Below are 18,557 nucleotides of genomic sequence, written 5' to 3' on the forward strand. Positions count from 1 at the left end.
TGGAATGGGGAGGCTCATCGAAGTGGCATTATGAGAAATACTAGTCTATATAGTGGTGGCAATGTCCAGAATACTCTTTATCTTATCTACCTGCATTAGACTTTTATATACTACAAGAACAGTTAGTTGGCACAGTGGATAGAGCATTGGGTCTGGAATCAGGAAGATTCATCTTCACATTACCAACTATGTAACCCTGGCCAAGTCACTTAATCTTGTTTGCCTCAGTTCCTCAACTATAAAATGAGCCAGAGAAAGAAACAGCAAATCATTCTAGTATCTTTGCCAAGAAAACCCCAATTGGGGTCATGAAGAGTCAGACATGACTGAAAAACAACTGAACAACAACATATATCCCAAACATAAATGTAGCTGAACAAATATTATGCTTGCTATAACCAATGAAGAAGATAGGGTACCTTCAATCTGTATTGTACTAATTTTTTAAGGCATTACCAAGTATAAATTTAGTTTCCCCATAGAATAAGGGAAAGAAGTATAAGAAGATTGTTTATTCTCAGCATTGAAAAGTGAACAGATAAGTACCTTGCATCTTGGAGATAATTAATAATTTGCCTAACATAATAACATTTGTTAGTAGCAGAGCCGGACTTAGAATCCAGTATATCTAGGCTTGGGATCTTCCTTCTATGTGCAGTTCTTTTTTTTTTTTAACTTTGTTTCATCTTTTTGTGGTTGTTGTTAACATTCAGCAGTATGGTTTACTCAAAGGATTTTAAGCCCTGGTTCACCATGCAGGACAATGTCTTTGTTTAATTTCTTTATCTATGTTTTCCTTCCTTCCTTCCTTCCTTCCTTCCTTCCTTCCTTCCTTCTTTCCTTCTTTCCTTCCTTCCTTCCTTTCTTCCTTCTTTCCTTTCTTTCTTTCTTTCTTTCTTTCTTTCTTTCTTTCTTTCTTTCTTTCTTTCTTTCTTTCTTTCTCCTTTGTTTTTTTATTGGCAATTCTTTTCTTGCCATCCTACTGATCCCCAGGTGAACAATAATATTTTTTAATAACCAAAACCCTCACAACAAACTTATAGACTACATCAAAGCATATTCTCATATTAGCTATGTTCAGAAATTCCTGTCTTATTCTGTATTTCATGCCCATCATTTCTCCAGCAGGAGACAGATGGCATGATTTATTATGAGTTCTCTCAGACTTCTAAAGTCATTTCAAGTTGGTTTTCTCTATAATGCTGCCATTGTGTAAATTGTTTTCCTAGTCATGTTTACGTCACTCTACATCTGTTCGGAAAGGTTTTCCTAGTTTCTTCCATAAATATCCATTTTTGTCATATCTCAAAGCACAATTATATTCCCTTCCCTTCATATAAAATAATTTCTTTAGCCTTAATAGGTAGTCATGTCCTTAGTTTCCAAATTTTGACTATTATGTAATGAACTCAGGATATCTTGTGTTGATTCCCAATATTTTGTAGACTTCTACATGTTTATGGGTTTTGGAAATCACCTCTAGTGATTACAATGTTCTTTTTCCTTAGTCAAAACTGAGTTGAGAGTTCATCATTTCATGAGCAAAGTTGTGATCCTTTTCCTAAGACACATGATCACATATCTGCCAAAAGTTTATCTGTGACTTTCATGTCCAGCTGCACAGGTCTGTGAGATATTTATGCAGCTTATCCCCCAACATTTCCACATTTGTTACCTGAAGAACTTACCAAAATCCATTGGAATCCAAAGTGTAATTCCTCTTAAAGGTTATTTGGGAAAATGGTATCCTCCAATCATTAAAGTCCTGGATCTCCAAGGTTCAGAGATGCCATCACTGGTTTTTAATGGTCTGGCCCAATGATGGGCAAACTTTTTAAAGAGGGGGCCAAAGGAAAAGAAATGCTCATCTGTCAGTCTGTTTCTAAGGCAACTCTTTTGAAGTTTCATTGTATTGTATTCTACTCAGTGTATTTGTCAGATTAGGAATAATGTTGCATGGCCAGATAGAACATTTCAGGGGGCTGCATCTGGCCCACCAGCTGTAGTTTGTCCATCACTGGTCTAGCCCATGAGTTCTTAATATTTTTTGTCATAGATCATTTTGGCAGCTCACTGGATCTGATGGACTGCTTCTCAGAATAATGATCTCAAATGTGAAGGATTATGAAGGAACCAATCATATTGAAATATAATTATCAAAATATTTTTCTAAAAAATTCCAAGATTCCCTGAATTTAGTTAATAGACCCCTTAGGGGTTTGTAACCTCCAGGTTAAGAACCCTTGATCTATGTATAGGTGAAATTCAAGTTACTTCATATCTGGTCCTTTTGACAGATTTTAGTCTACCCAGGAGGAATTGTATACAATGGGTGAAAACTGTAGAGAGGTAGGTTTCACTTCCATGTAAAGTAAAAAAAATCTTTCTAACAATTAACAAGCTTCAAACAAACAAACAAAAGGGAATAGGCTACCCTAGGAGATAGTGGTGTCTCCAGTACTAGAGATATTCAAACACAGATGGGATGATAACTTGCCATTCATTCTGTAGAGGAATGTCTTGGTCGAATACTATATGTATCAGAAAGCATCTGGAATCCCTTTAAGTTTCAAGATTCTGTAAATCTGTAATACCCTTGATTATAAAAAACAAGATAAACAGATGAAGGTCTTAGCTGCTAGGAAGAGACCTTCTAATATGCTCCAAGAGGCAATAAAGTGGCAACATGCCTTAGAAAGGTGAATGTGAAAAATAATAATAAACTATTTACTTTAAAATATATCAGAGCTAAATAGCTAACCTCCTACTGGGAGTATACTTCTTGAGCTATAATCTTCCTTGAAAAGTAGGCATAAGCAGATAGAGTTGATCAAGCTGGACCATATAGAGGGAGAAATCTCAGGCAGGTTTTTGGTTGTATTGAGATCTTAAAGGCTGCTAGATTGTGGGAATATGACAAGGACAACCAGCAAGGGTCAATGGTCATGTTACCTGAGGTATAATTATACTAGAAGTGGCTATTGACAAGGCCTGACTCTGTTACTATTAGCAACACATTTCTCTCCTCCATTCTCCTACCACTTAACTAATAAGCTCTGAACTTTTTCAATTTGCCCTCTGTTCAATTTTATTTTATTTAACAACACATTAATGGAAATGTGGACATTGTAATTCCTAAAGATTGCATTAAATAGACCAAAAAATTACCTTAAAAGTATATGATTTTCTAAGCCCATTTTAGCATTTAAAGGAAGGAGGAGGGAATTTTCAAAAACAGAAACCATCCTTCATTTTGTATAGAGATATCCATTTCCACTAATGTTGGAACATGCTATTTTCTTCAGCTTCCCAAACTTTTATTTGGTTTTGCTTTACTGCTTTGATACCTTTCCTTAGAAAGTATTGGATGGCTACAGTTTAGTAAATAGTTCAGTTCTCTGAATCTCTGGGGCCTCTATGTCAATAGATCTTAATAATATTTTCAAAGTATCTATTGTTTCAGTGTAGCTTATTTTTTATTCATTTTAATAAGTTCTATAAAATTCATTTTCTCATTTTAAAAAAAAATAGTAACAGAAAAGTTTTCATCTTATTTTTTGCCACATGGTATAAAAAAGTTAACAGACGACATCTATCACATAAGAAGTGTTCCATTAGTCAGAAGGATACATTGGAAAGAACCAGACTTGAAAGTTAGAAGACCTATGTTTAAATCTATCCTCTAGCACTTCATACTTGTGCAAACTTGGGCAAAGATCATAACTTCCCTCGGCCCCAGTTTCCACATTTATAAAATGATAAAGTTGGATTAGACAGCACTGGAGATTCTTCCTAGTTCATTTATTTATTTATTTGTTGATGCATTCATTCATTCATTTAATTACCTTAAAAATTTATTTGTTTATTTCTATGAACTACATTTGCATGAGCAAGTTTCATTAGTTTTTCCCTCTACTTTTAGAATATTTTTGGATAAATTTATTAACCTGTGAGTTACTGTAGGTAGGTAGGTAGGTAGGAATGAATGAAGGAACAAAGGAAGAATGGATGGAAGGATGGACATCAAGAGGTACATGTTAATAATAATAATCCCCATTTTACAGTTGAGGACATTGAGGCAAACAGAGCTTAAGTGAATGGCAAAGGATATACAACTAGTCAGATACGCAAGCTATAAAATGAGAGCAATTACCTGAGGTCCAGTGAACTCAGATCTCCCTGACTCCTCATCAAGTGCTTTATCCACTAATTTTGCCACCTAGCTGACTCTATACTTCTACTCACCATTGCCATTATAAATGACTAACTTCAGTCTGGCTTCTGATCTAATCATTTCAATGAAACCACCCCCTTCATTTCTGGATCAGCAAACCAGTTTTTTTCTTATCTGGAATCATTTTTGACCTTTTTTTTTTTTAAACCCTTAACTTCTGTGTATTGGCTCATAGGTGGACGAGAGGTAAGGGTGGGCAATGTGGGTCAAGTGACTTCCCAGGGACATACATCTGGGAAGTGTCTGAGGCCAGATTTGAACCTAGAACCTCCCGTCACTAGGCCTGACTCTTAATCCACTGAGCAACCCATCTGCCCCCTTTTTGACCTTTTTATACCTTTGACACTCTCTGATCATCCTCTTTTTCTTGATACTTTCTTCTCTGTAAGGTTTTTTTTAAACCATTTATTAATATTCATTTTTAATATCATTACTTGATTCATGCTCCTACTTTCCCCTTTACCCCCCGCATTCCCCCCAGCCATGGCTGACACACATTTCCACTGGTTTTTTCATGTGTCATTGATCAAGACCTATTTCCAAATTGTTGATAGTTGCATTGGTGTGGTAGTTTCGAGTCTACATCCCCAATCATGTCCACCTCAACCCATATGTTCAAGCAATTGTTTTTCTTTTTTTTAAACATTTATTAATATTTATATTTGAGAAAAGTTAACATGGTTACATGATTATGCTCTTACTTTCCCCTTCACCCCCGACCTGCCCCCTTCCCCTGGCCTATATGCATTTCCACTGGTTCTAACAAGTGTCATTAATCAAGACTTATTTCCAAATTGTTGATAGTTGCATTGGTGTGGTACTTTCGATCCCCAATCATGTCCTCATCAACCCATGTATTCAAGCAGTAGATTTTCTTCTGTGTTTCCTCTCCTGCAGTTCTTCCTCTGAATGTGGGTAGCATTCTTTACCATAATTCCCTCAGAAGTGCTGGGTCATTGCATTGCTGTTAGTACAGAATTCCATTACATTCTATTTTACCACAGTATATCAGTCTCTGTGTACAGTGTTCTTCTGGCTCTGCTCCTTTTGCTCTGCATCAGTTCCTGGAGGTCTTTCCAATTCGCATGGATTTCTTCCAGTTTATTATTCCTTTGAGCACAATAGTATTCCATCACCAGCATATACCACAATTTGTTCAGCCATTCCCCAATTGAAGGGCATACCCTCCTTTTCCAGTTTTTTGCCACCACAAAAAGCTTGGCTATAAATATTTTCGTGTAAGTCTGTTTATCTATGATCTCTTTGGGGTACAATCCCAACAATGGTATGGCTGGATCAAAGGGCAGGCATTCTTTTGTAGCCCTTTGAGCATGATTCCAAATTGCCATCCAGAATGGTTGGATCAGTTCACAACTCCACCAGCAACACAATAATGTTCCAATTTGGCCACATCCCCTCCAACATTCATTACTCTCCCCTTCTTTCATTTTAACCATTCTGCTAGGTGTGAGGTGATCCCCCAGAATTGTTTTGATTTGCATTTCTCTAATTATTAGAGATTTAGAACACTTTCTCATGTGCTTATTGATACTCTTGATTTCTTCATCTGAAAATTGCCTATTCATTTCTCTTGCCCATTTATCAATTGGGGAATGGCTTGATTTTTTTAAACAATTGATTTAACTCCTTGTATATTTGAGTAATTAGACCCTTGTCAGATTTTTTTTGTTATAAAGATTTTTCCCCAATTTGTTGTTTCCATTCTGATCTTGGCTACATTGTTTTGCTTTGTACAAAAGTTTTTAGTTTTATATAATCAAACTTTTCTCTAACTCTTGCTTGGTTTTAAAATCTTTCCTTTCCCAGAGATATGACAAGTATTATACTATTTTGTGTTCACTTAGCTTATTTATAGTTTCCCTTTTTATATTCAAGTCATTCACCCATTCTGAATTTATCTTAGTGTAGGGTGTGAGATGTTGATCTAGACCTAATCTCTCCCATACTGTTTTCCAAATTTCCCAGCAGTTTTTGTCAAATAGTGGATTTTTGTCCCAAAAGTTGGGCTCTTTGGGTTTTTATCATATACTGTCTTCTGATGTCACTTACCCCAAGTCTATTCCACTGATCCTCCCTTCTGTCTCTTAGCCAGTACCATATTGTTTTGATGGCTGCTGCTTTATAGTATAGTTTAATATCTGGTACTACTAGGCCCCCTTCCTTCACATTTTTTTCATTATTTCCCTTGATATTCTTGATCTTTTGTTATTCCAAATGAAATTTGTTATAGTTTTTCCTAATTCAGTCAAGAAGTTTTTTGGTAGTTTGATAGGTTTGGTGCTAAATAGGTAAATTAATTTGGGTAGAATGGTCATTGTTATTATGTTAGCTCGTCCTACCTGTGAGCAATCAATGTTTTTCCAATTGTTTAGATATAGTTTTAATTGTTTGGAAAGTGTTTTGTAGTTGTTTTCTTATAGTTGCTGTGTTTGTTTTGGTAGATAGATTCCTAAGTATTTAATGTTATCTAGGGTGATTTTAAATGGTGTTTCTCTTTCTACCTCTTGCTTCTGTGATGTGTTGGAAATGTATAGAAATGCTGATGATTTATGTGCATTTATTTTGCATCCTGCAACTTTGTTAAAGTTGTTAATTATTTCTAAAAGCTTCTTAGTTGATTCTCTAGGATTTTTTAAGTAGACCATCATATCATCTGCAAAGAGTGATAGCTTAGTCTCCTCCTTGCTATTTTGATACCTTCGATTTCTTTTTCTTCTCTAATTGCTACTGCTAGTGTTTCTAGTACAATGTTAAATAATAGAGGAGATAATGGGCATCCTTGTTTCACTCCTGATCTTATTGGAAAGGCTTCTAATTGATCCCCACCCATTGCATATGATGTTTGTTGATGGTTTTAGGTATATACTGTATATATAGTTTTTAGGAAAGGACCTTCTATTCCTATACTTTCTAGGGTTTTCAATAGGAATGGATGCTGTATTTTGTCAAAGGCTTTTTCAGGATCTCTTGATATAATCATGTGATTTTTGTTTGTTAGATTGTTGATATGGTCAATAATGTGGATGGTTTTCCTAATGTTGAACCATCCTTGCATTCCTGGTATAAATCCCACCTGATCATGGTGGATGATCCTCTTGATCACTTACTGGAGTATCTTTGCTAGTATTCTATATAAGATTTTTGCATCTATGTTCATTAGAGAGATTGGTCTGTAGTTTTCTCTCTCTGTTTTTGATCTCCCTGGCTTTGGAATCAGTACCATATTTGTGTCATGAAAGGAATTTGGTAGGACTCGTTCTTTGCTTATTATATCAAATAATTTGTATAATATTGGGATTAGTTGCTCTTTGAATGTCTGATAGAATTCATTTGTGAATCCATCAGGCCCTGGCGATTTTTTCTTAGAGAGTTCTTTGATGGCTTGTTCAATTTCTTTTTCTGATATGGGATTATTTAGGTATTCTATTTCTTCTGCTGTTAATCTAGGCAATTTATATTTTTGTAAATATTTATCCATATCTCTTAAATTGTTATATTTGTTGCCATATAATTGGGTGAAATAGTTTTTAATGATTGCCTTAATTTCCCCTTCATTAGAGGTGAGGTCTCCCTTTTTATCTTTGATACTGTCAATTTTGTTTTCTTCTTTCCTTTTTTTTATTAGATTGACCATTACTTTGTCTATTTTAACTGTTTTTTTCAAAATACCAGCTTCTAGTCTTATTTATTAATTCAATAGTTCTTTTACTTTCAATTTTATTAATTTCTCCCTTGATTTTTAGTATTTCTAATTTAGTTTTCATCTGGGGATTTTTAATTTGCTCGCTTTCTAGTTTTTTAAGTTACATGCCCCATTTATTAATCTCTGCCCTCCTTAATTTGTTAATATATGCACTCAAGGTTATAAATTTCCCCCTGAGTACTGCCTTGGAACTTTTTGTGGTGGCAAAAAACTGGAAAAGGAGGGTGTGTCCTTCAATTGGGGAATGGCTGAACAAACTGTGGTATATGCTGGTGATGGAATACTATTGTGCTAAAAGAAATAATAAACTGAAGAATTTCCAGGTGAACTGGAAAGACCTCCAGGAACTGATGCAGAGCAAAAGGAGCAGAGCCAGAAGAACATTGTACACAGAGACTGATATACTATGGTAAAAACGAATGTAATGGGCTTCCGTACCAGCAGCAATACAATGACCCAGGACAATTTTTAGGGATTCATGTTAAAGAACGCTACCCACATTCAGAGGAAGGACTTCAGGAGTGGAAACATATAAGAAAAACAACTGCTTGAACTCATGGGTCGTGATGGACATGATTGAGGATGTGGACTCGAAACTATCACACCAATGCAACTACCAAGAATTTGGAAATAGGTCTTGATCAAGGACACATGACAAAACCAGTGGAAATGTGCATTGGCCATGGTTGGGGTGGTGCGGGGAGTGAAGGCGAAAGCAGGAGCATGAATCATGTAACCATGTTAAAAATGAATATTAATAAATGTTTAAATTTTTTAAAAAAAGAAAACAGGGCTAGAAGAGACAATTTGAGGATCATTGGTCTTCCAGAAAAAGCAGAAATTAATAGAAACTTGGACTCCATACTAAAAGAAATTATTCAGCAAAATTGCCCTGAAGTTCTACAACAAGAGGGCAATATACACATTGAAAGGATCCATAGATCACCCTCTACACTAGACCCAGAAAGGACTACCCCCAGGAATATAATTGCCAAATTCAAGAGCTTCCAAGTAAAAGAAAAAAATCTTACAAGAAGCCAGAAAGAGACAATTCAAATATCAAGGAGCACCAATCAGTATCACACAGGATCTGGCAGCCTCCATGCTAAAAGACCACTGGGCTTGGAATATGATATTCAGAAAGGCAAGAGAGCTGGGACTTGAAACCACGAATCAACTATCCATTAAAACTGACTATATACTTTCAGAGGAAAGTATGGGCATTCAACAAAATTGAAGATTTCCAAGTATTTGCACAGAAAAGCCCAGGGCTAAATGGAAAGTTTGATATCCAACTACAAAAATCAGGGGAAACATGAAAAGATAAATAAGAAACAGAGGGGAAAGAAAGAAAACTCATAATTTTTTAAATTTGCCTTTTTAAGGGCCTCAGTGAGATCTAATTATCTGTATTCCTATGTGGAGAAATGCTATGTATAATTCTCTGTAGTGAACTCTATTCAGTATTATAGTATTCACTGTCATAGCAATCAGAAGAATAATTCATAGGGAGAGGATGGAATACCAAATGGTCTAAGATGACATGGGGGTTGGGAAAAAGGGGGGTGAATAGTAGGGGACACCAAGAGAAACTTGAGTGAATAAGAAAAATAGGATACTCTATTACACACAAAGAGGGCATGGGAAGAGGAGGGGACAAATACTATTATAAGAAGGAGAGGAAGAGAGCATTAAGAGGTAATAGTTAAACCTTACTCTCAGTGTAATGAACCTGGAGAGGGAAGAGTAGTTATATTATCCATTGGGATATAAAACTCTATCTAACCCTACTGAGAAAGTCAGGAGGGATAAACCAAGGGGAGCAGGGGAGTGGTGAGGTCAAAAAAGGGAGGGGAGAAGAAGGGGGAGGTAATTCATTAGGCCTTTAAATAAAAAGAGGGGAATAATAAGGGAGGGTGTAGAAAGGGAAGCTAATCAAGGGAGTCGATAAGGGATAATGGCTCAAAGCAAACCACTTCTTTAAAAGAAAATAGTGTAAGAAGAAGTGATGGGACTAGGGGAGGATACAAAAATGTCAGTGAATGCACAACTGATAATTATAACTCTGAATGTGAATGGGATGAACTCGGTCATAAAAAATCTTTATAATAAAAAACTCTGATAGGGGTCTAATTACTCAAATATACAAGGAGTTAAATCAATTGTTTAAAAAATCAAGCCATTCCCCAATTGATAAATGGGCAAGAGACATGAATAGGCAATTTTCAGGCAAAGAAATCAAAAGTATCAATAAGCACATGAGAAAGTGTTCTAAATCTCTAATAATTAGAGAAATGCAAATCAAAAGAACTCTGAGGTATCACCTCACACCTAGCAGATTGGCTAAAATGAAAGAAGGGGAGAGTAATGAATACTGGTGGGGATGTGGCAAATTTGGGACATTGATGCATTGCTGGTGGAGTTGTGAACTGATCCAACCATTCTAGCTGGCAATTTGGAACTATGCTCAAAGGGCTATAAAAGAATGCCTGCCCTTTGATCCAGCTATACCATTGTTGGGTTTGTACCCCAAAGAGATCATAGATAAACAGACTTGTACGAAAATATTTATAGCTGCGCGTTTTGTGGTGGCAAAGAACTGGAAAAGGAGGGTATGCCCTTCAATTGGGGAATGGCTGAATAAACTGTGGTATATGCTCATGATGGAATACTATTGTGCTAAAAGGAACAATAAACTCAAGGAGTTCCAGGTGAACTGGAAAGACCTCCAGGAATTGATGCAGAGTGAAAGGAGCAGAACGAGGAGAACATTATACACAGAAACTGATACTCTGTGGAACAATCGATTGTAATGGACTTCTCTACTAGCAGCAATGCAATGACCCCGGACAATTCTGAGGGACTTATGAGAAAGAATGTTATCCACATTCAGAGAAACAACTTTGGAAATAGTAGCACGGAAGAACAACATTCCTTAATGTCATAGTATGATGGGGACATGAATGGCGATGGAGACTCTAAGCAATCACCCTAGTGAAAATATTAATAATATGGAAACTGGTCTTGATCAATGATACATGTAAAACAAAGTGGAATTGCTCATTGGCTATGGGCAGGGAGAGGAAGGAGGGGTGGGAAAGAATATGAGTCATGTAACCATGGAAAAAAATCCAAAATTAATCAAGTAAATAAAATTTAAAAAGAAAAAAAACACAATTACAGAAGAAAATAGATTTTCATCAAGGATTCTCAAAGTCAAATGAATTCAGAAATGAATAGGATAAAGGAGCCCATTTCTTTTTCTAGTACCAGAAATCATTTTAAAACAGAATAAAGACATCTAATTTGTCATTATATGATCAAGTAAGGCAAGATTGAAACAATCATTTAAACTGAAAAAATGAAGAAAACATTTTCATGTGAACAATTTCCCATTGTGAAATTTTCTCTTCTTCCCTTTCTGCACTCCTGAATTAAAAGATTTTGTGAATTTAAATTGGTGCAGATGTGGCATGACAGCATTATGGTATGATGTATGAAGTTCATTGGCCCATCAAAGGACCTGGAAAGATCCAGGAGAGGAACTGAGAGATAAGTTTGAAAAGCCAGTGCTAGGAAGAGTCCCACTCTTTGCTTCTGTACATCTCTGGGCTGGTGTTTTGCTCTGGACTTTTTATCTCTTGATCTCTGACAAGTGGCAGCGTGAAGGGAACCAAATCCCTGGCTGCAATGGGGAACCAGATTTTTACATTAGGTTAGAAAGAGTGGAAACACTATTTCCCTCTTTCTTTCTTTACTAGTAAATGCCTTTAAATCTAGTAATTTGTTTTAGATTTATACCAACATTTATACCAATTTATACCAAATTAAATTTTACTTATAACAGGGTTTAGTGGATACATGTGGGTAGAATTGGGGATATGTGTAAATTGGGCCTTCCTGTCTAATCTTTCATCCATTTAACAACAAATGCTTTCTAAATGATTAATTTTTATGGTAAGTGAACACACTAAATGCTCAGGTCCAGGTGTCTCTTAGTAGGATGATGGCGTCAGTAAAAGAAGAAAGAAAATGAGAGACGACCTGAGTTTCAGTCAGACCTCACAGAGGCTACTCTGATCAGGCTTGGGCTGTCTTTATTTTTATACACTTTAAAGATTACACATATGGTTGGCATAGAATTTCATTCTCAACATACATTTTTTGGGAGATAATGAATGAGTCATACATTAACTCTTACTAAATTACAAAATCATTTGATTGACATTTTATAATTATCCTGTTCTCTTTGATCAAACAAAAGACGCAAAGCTTAGCAGAAAATGTTTGTATTCTATGTCACGGGGGTTTCCTGGACTTAGAAATTATTATTCCACCCAGGACATGCATTTCAGGTTCAGGACATGCATTTCAGTTTAGAATAATAGTTCATTACATTTTATTAATTAAGCTAAGAATATTCTTTTTACTCTAATATATTATACAATTAATCAATGGTTATTTGTTACACTAACCAATTACACAGTTAATCAGACTTCAAAAGATATAGTTAACCCAAGTTTTATTTCAACAAGAGCCTATCATTTTTCAATGTTTTTCAAAGGTATGTTTGATGTGTTGGCTAGCCTGTGTGGTTATCAAAACAGTCCAGTGTGTGGGGGATACTAGTTTTTTCCCAGAGAAGGAGACTATTTTTCCTCCATTGTCATTCCTGTGTTAACATTCCAACTCAGGGAGCAAGGGAGGGTTGGAAATCTTTGACAGTAACTCATTATCTGCCAGACTGTTATGAAGTTATTTTTAGGGGAATATCTGCATTATTCATGTGAGTGTGGGGTTTTTCTGGGAGACTATAGAGGCCCCAGGCAGCCTTCAGCTATTTTTCTGTGTTTCCCTGAGGTTGAGTATTGTTATTGATCATTATAATTTCAATAATAGAGTGTATTAGTAAGAAAGGGGTCACACTGGGGAATCTGAGTGGGTATTTCCATCCTTTCTGAGGCCACTTTACAGCCTTTGAGTTCCCACCTGTGACCATGTTGGACAGGATGGGTTTGATGCCTCCCATCAACTAAAGAAAATAAAAGCCAATCTACTCACAAACGTTATTCATCAGAATTAAAATTTATCAGTACAATATTTCAGGTCTCCTAAAAATGTTCATCTGGGATCCCTGAACATTTCCAAAGAGGGTATATTCCTCAACATCTCTGGCCTTAGGTTTCCTATTAGTTTACATGGTAACAACTTAGAGGTAAATACATGAAGAAAATGACACCCCAGAGATGAAGGTTTCTAGCTCATCTTTGTATATGAGAAAAGATCTTTTAATTCTAAGACCATATCCATCTTGACCTGGGGGTTGGGAATATGATCAGGGTCCAAGCTTAAATTCATTTTTATAATTATTCTTTGTTGTCAGAGGTTTTGGGCAACTCTGAAGCCTTCTTAAAGACATGTTTATCTGACAAATGGCCCCAAAGAGTTTGTAGTATTCTCCAGATGACTCCTTTATCTACAGGCTCATAATTCATAACATTTGGGAATAGGGAGAGTTCTCCTTAGCTTTAAGAAGGAAAGATTAATGATTAACAAGTGACTATTTTATAATTTTATTAGATTCAAAGTATAAAGATGGGTAACTAAATAGATTGACAAAGATATTCCTTTATATACATTTTTTTCTGATCCTACATAGGAACATATACATATAGAGAGAGTGGGGTAGTGGGAAGAAGATAGAGAGAGACAAATAGAGACATAGATAAAGAGATAGAGATAGAAGTAGTCAGAAAGAAATTAAAAGATATTTTCTTGTTCTAATTCAAAAGGCTCTTTAAAATCAGACAAGTAGTAAAATAGATATGTGCATATAAAAACATAACAAAAGAGAAGTTAATCAGTACAAAACTTAGCAGGGGATCTGTTTATCTACTTAAACAATCCATCTACTCTAATGATTCCTAAGAAAATATACCTCTAGGCAAGAGGACCTTACAGGTTTGCTACTCTTTTTCTTTGGGATGGGCTATCTTAATGGAAAAACAAAGAAGATATCTCTAACAATGAAGCAAATGAAGAATTCTTAAATATATGGAAATTCTTTCTATAGGGATACACAGACCTAATACCAGTCTACAGAAAAGTTAACATAATGGAAGTTCATATATACTTACTATGGAGTATTTCTGTTTTGTCCGTAATGAAGTGAAGTAACTATTCATCCAAAGAATGCAAAATTGGACTGGTTAGTTAAGATTCTTAAAAGAAAATTGTGAGATGAGAGCAGAAATAATCAGAATGGAAAGACGGGGGCAGTGGATACAGGAGGAGTAGAGTGAATAAAGAATGCTATCAGAATGGAGAATTGATGAAGTGAGCATGAAATACAGGGATAAAAGGGAAGACAGAATATTATTGTTGTTACAGATAGGAATTTATGATACATGTAGAACACTTGTGGGTGATGAGATCAAGGCATGACCATCTCTGTGTATGGTCACAATGGAACAAAAGTATAAATTGTATGAACTAAAATTGTATAAATTAGGAAGACAAAATATTAGAGGCAAGATCAATTTGTAAATTGAAAACAAGTATAATGCCAGTGATTGAGATGGTAAAGGGTGACAAAGACTGATCCAAGCACTGAACTCCTTGGCAAAGACAAACAAATGATCTGGAGGTCAGTAGATAATTGCCATCAGAATCTGAATGGGATGATATATCTGAATGGATTCACCTTCAAAGAGAAAGCATTAGAAGGTGAAAAGACTGGAAAGGGCATTAGAGGAACAAGTTCTCCTCCTCCTTGACCAGTATATGAAAGAGCAAGAGAGGATTGATCCATTGCTGAGTGGCTGGCTATTGAGTCACTTATTTATTAAGAGACATTTATTAAGTGCTCGCTTACTGTCAAGGATACAATTTCTTGTTGGAGGGAGCCAGGATTATGTGATTGTAAGAGATGGAAGGAGTGTTAGGGAGAAAAGATTTAGTGGGTAAGACAGTTGACAATACAATACTACAGAGACTGCAGGATTCACAATCACAGTGATGAAACAGTAGAATCAAGAGAGAGAAAAGCTAGGGTTCACACAAATTGGTGTAAAGGCCAACTCCTTCAAGTCAACTCCAAGAAGGGAGTCAGCTTCAAGAAGGAGCTGGACTTCAAGAAGGAAGTCAGCTTCAAGAAGAATGTTGGCTCAAGGAAGAAAGTCGGCCTCAGGAGTCATGTTCAGCTTAAGTCATTATCTTGACCTGCCTCCTGAAGGGAACTTGGGTGAGTGGATAGCTGGCTTTCCCTTCTTGTTTTCTGGAGAGAGTTTAATTCTGATAACGAAGGTCAACAAGTCCTGGCTGAGTCAAGCACCAGAGCATTATAGTATTATTTAGTTAGATGGTGAAAAGACCTGTGTTCAAATCTCACTTCTAACTTTTACTCTGTGTGATCTTGGCTAATCCTTTCTGAGCCTGAATCAACTCTAGGTAGAGTACCTACCTACTCAATGGGAAATTGTGATGTATGCTAATGGAGAGAGTTCCCAGAAAGGGAATTTCTTACTCTTGTGTAAATAGAATCTGCTCTCCCCTCCAGCTCATTCTATCTTGCTGTGTGCCTGGACGTCCCTTGAATGTTCCAAACAGAGGTCAAAGGTGAAGAGCCCTAGGAACATGACCTGGAATTAAAGGTTACAGGTCCAAGTCTAGAGAGAGGATAAAGGGACATGCTCACCCTCTCTATTTCCTTGGATGGAAGTGAGGGAGGACCATGGCTGAAAGAGAAGCCATGTGGAGAAACATGTGGTCAGAGTTAAGTTAGATTAGACTTTAATCTCTATACATTCACTTCTCTATTTTAAGTTATTATTAATAAACTCTATGGAAAATAAGAGCCTGGAATTATTCATTTAATCTAACACTGACAAATCACAGATCTTTTGTGACTTCAGTAGTTATTTTATCTTTTCTTCTCAGTACCTAGCACAGTGCAAGAAAATGGCATGAAAATTACAGGGAAAGACTAGAAATCTCAAACAGGGCAGTTCTTTCCTCTCCTTCTCCCCTGTCCCTCTCCCTCTAATTTTTCATGAGTTCATCAGTCTTAAGCATTAGCCTACCCAAACCCTTATAGTAGCAAAAAACCAAGTGTAGCTGCTATATCTGAAAACATATCATCCTTTATAAAATTTTTAAAACAGGAAAAAATCCTTGTTGATCATATCCATGTCACCCAGTATTTTTGAGATTCCATTTCATCCTATGTAAAACCAGATCTGACATGCTGTCGGGCCTGTCCAATTTAAACCTTCAGCAGAAAAAAACATGAAATTTCCAGTTTCATAAGATCTTTTGTGTTGACTCTTGAAATGCTTTGGGACTTTCATTCCCTTTAAGATGGTTCTCTCTCACTATCTCCCCCATCTTTCCTCCAACCTCTCCCTTTTTTTGGTTAAGGAAACTCCAATTCTTCCAGTCACCAAAGTTTTCTTATATTCTGTCATATCCAGCGGTCCATTCATATCAATTCCAACTCTTTAACATTTCCTACATACATCTGACTCCCTCATATTGTACCCCCAATCACCCTAATTTGTGAATTCATTACTTCTCAACAGTACTATTATTTTTAAAAAACACTTACTTTCCATCTTAGAATCAATACCATGTGTTGGTTGCAAGGCAAAAGAGCAGTAAGGGCTAGGCAGTGGAGATTAAGTGATTTGCCCAGGATCACACAGCTAGGAAGTGGCTGAGAGCATATTTGAACCCAGGAGCTCCCATCTCTAAGCCTGGCTCTCAATCCGCTTAGCCATTTAGCTGCCTCCTTCTCAAAAGTACCATTAAAACATCATGCTAATTGATCCCCTTCCTACCTCCATTTTCTCTCTTCTTCATTCCATCTGCAACACATCAGGCATGTGAATACTCCTTAAACACAAGTTTGAATGTCATGTTCTTATTAAAAATGTTTCAGTTCTTCTATATCACCTCTAAGAAAAAATATAAAAAAACACTATTCAGGTATTTTAAGCCCTCCACAACTGACTGCAATTTACCTTTCCTGAGATATCTCACACCATTGCCTTTCAAGGAATCTATATTTTTTGCCCTGTTCTAATCTCCAAACATTATCTAAAATTGAAAGATCATAGTATCTTTTATTAGAAATCTCATATTCTCGTATGAACACACTGATTCCATTAGGTAATTGCATTTTTATCCATTTACTATCTCATTGTAGAATTAAATTTTGTCTCCCAATAAAGCAAAGGAATATGAATGGCAGATAGAGGTTACATGACTTGCCCTAGGTCACATAGTTTGTGTGACTAAGAGATTTGAAATGAAGTATTCTTGTCTCTGGGACCAATACTCTACAATAAGATAAATAATCTCTTATTAGAGAAGAGGTTTTGAAAGAAGATAGAACTTTTGTTTGGGTGTTTAGGGATTAGCAAGTAATAAGTACAGTGAGAAACCTACAATTTTTTGGCAGCTATATGCCTTTAAAAGACATAGTTTGGGGGGCACCCATTAAGGCCTTGGCAGCTTTCTGGGGTTACCAGGGCCTGTTCCTGAGAGCAGCAAGACTTAAGACCCCAAGAGGCTGAAGAACGCATGGACTTTGAACACAGACTCTGAGCACAGGCTCAAGCGCAGGCTCTTGTGTTCAGAGATCCTGAGCTCAGGAACGGATTTGGATTCTGAGCACAGGAGTGGACCTTGAGTGAGGACCCAGTGCAGAGGGGTGCATGACTGTGGAAACAGAACCCTGAAACTGTTAAAGGAGCCTCGGACAGAGGAACAAGCAAGGGGACCATCAGGAGGCTTGACCCTGAGAACAACTAGATCTGAGACTTCAGGTGCCTAGAGAGCACAACAGATGTTGGGTGTGAGGATAAACCTAAGAGGGCACAGGGTTAACAATGGCAAGCCAGAGACAAGAACCCCAAAAGAGAAAGATCATCAAGAAGAAATCTGTAACTCTTAACAGCTTTTACACAGAGAAAATCCAGACAACAGAGCAAACAGAAAAGGACAACAAACAATTAATCACATCCAAATCTTCACAAAATAATGAAAACTGGTCACAAGCTATTGAAGAGCTCAAATCTGAGATGATGAGAAAGATGGAAGAGATTTGGCAAGAAAATAACAGTTTAAAAGGCAGAATTTCACAATTGGAAAGTGAGGCAAGTCAATTGAATACCAGAAATGACCAGATTGAAGAGGAAAACCAAAAGATTATAACCGAAAACCACTCCCTAAAGGCTAGAATTGAGCAATTAGAAGCTAATGATCTCTCAAGACAGCAAGAACAAATGAAACAAAGTCAAAAGACTGATAAAATAGAAGTAAACATGAAATATCTCAATGGGAAATTGACAGATCAAGAAAACAGGGCTAGAAGAGACAATCTGAGAATCATTGGGCTTCCTGAAAAAGCAGAAATTAATAGAAATTTGGACTCCATAATGAAAGAAATTATTCAGCAAAATTGCCCTGAAGTTCTACAACAAGAGGGCAATATAGACATTGAAAGGATCCATAGATCACTCTCTACACTAGACCCAGAAAAGACAAACCCCAGGAATATAATAGCCAAATTCAAGAGCTTCTAAGTAAAAGAAAAAA

Source organism: Gracilinanus agilis, chromosome 6 (genome assembly GCF_016433145.1).
Source record: "Gracilinanus agilis isolate LMUSP501 chromosome 6, AgileGrace, whole genome shotgun sequence".
Taxonomy (NCBI): Eukaryota; Metazoa; Chordata; class Mammalia; order Didelphimorphia; family Didelphidae; genus Gracilinanus; species Gracilinanus agilis.